We start from the raw sequence: 1,208 nt of genomic DNA, 5'->3' as shown, positions 1-1,208 counted from the left end.
CCTTGGATGTGGTAGCCGTTTCTCAGGCTCCCTCTCCGGAATCGAACCCTGATTCCCCGTTACCCGTTACAACCATGGTAGGCGCAGAACCTACCATCGACAGTTGATAAGGCAGACATTTGAAAGATGCGTCGCCGGTACGGAGACCGTGCGATCAGCACAAAGTTATCCAGAGTCACCAAAGCAAACGGACGCAGACGAGCCACGCCGATTGGTTTTGATCTAATAAAAGCATCCCTCCCATTTCTGGTCGGGACTCAGTTCAGCATGTATTAGCTCTAGAATTACCACAGTTATCCAAGTCATGTGGTACGATCTAAGGAACCATAACTGATTTAATGAGCCATTCGCGGTTTCACCTTATTTTGGCTTGCACTTAGACATGCATGGCTTAATCTTTGAGACAAGCATATGACTACTGGCAGGATCAACCAGGGAGCTGCTAGCAGCTTTTTTTTTCGTTCGGAGGAACCTCCCGGGTCCGCAGAGCACCGGGTCCGAATCTTATGATGTACATTTTTTTTTCCTTCTGTATCAACAAGTACGGGGGCGACTTCCCAATATCGACACCCGCTTTGCAATTGCAAAGTCTTTCCTTCCATCTCTAATTAATTTTCCTAGGGAGTAGGCGAGGCCAAACTTCCAAGGCTTTCACTGGCGAATATATCGCGCTCTTAGAAACTCGCATGGTACTTGGCGAGTGGATTTCAAATTATATGATCGGTGCCCACATTCGGGCGCGGCCCACTGCGGGAGCAGACCGTTGGCCCGTGGGCTCGCTGTGAACTAATTTGCCCACTGGTCCGAAAAGTATTCATTTCTAAACACCTTTGGCCAGGGCTGAAGACCGCGACTAACCCCTTTGAAACTTGTCTCTCAGGGAGCTGCGATCCATCAAACATTTCATTGTTAACAGAGGGGAACCATTACTTGGTTAAGACGATAGGACACGCGTTCCCCACCATTTCGCATCCAATCGAATTGCCGCACAAGAGCTCGTTACCTGAGAAAGGTATAGCATTGGCTCGCAGCTAGTGTATTGCAGTTCAGACAGATAGGCCACTTTAGATAGTTCTTAGTGTTCACAGTTATCACCAAGACTAGACCCATATGGATTTAATTCTTCAAGGAGCAGCGGTCCACCAATAAGAGAGATGAAGACATGTTTTCGGATGGCCACAACGCCCCCTCGCCACCCAAATGTGCAT

At 48.4% G+C, this 1,208-nt stretch overlaps 1 non-coding gene across 1 annotated transcript in view; it reads right to left on the bottom strand.

Moving 5' to 3' along the window:
- Nucleotides 1-438, bottom strand: part of LOC134544929 (small subunit ribosomal RNA) — a 1,989-nt gene extending 1,551 nt beyond the window's left edge. The window contains exon 1 of the ribosomal RNA XR_010078157.1: nucleotides 1-438. This exon is cut by the window's left edge and continues 1,551 nt beyond it. This is a non-coding gene — a ribosomal RNA (small subunit ribosomal RNA).
- Nucleotides 439-1,208: the final 770 nt, after the last annotated feature.

This window comes from Bacillus rossius, unplaced genomic scaffold, assembly GCF_032445375.1.
Source record: "Bacillus rossius redtenbacheri isolate Brsri unplaced genomic scaffold, Brsri_v3 Brsri_v3_scf518, whole genome shotgun sequence".
In the NCBI taxonomy this organism is placed as follows: Eukaryota; Metazoa; Arthropoda; class Insecta; order Phasmatodea; family Bacillidae; genus Bacillus; species Bacillus rossius.
The sequence above is the reverse complement of the archived record's forward strand: the minus strand, read 5'-3'. Positions and strand labels throughout refer to the sequence as shown.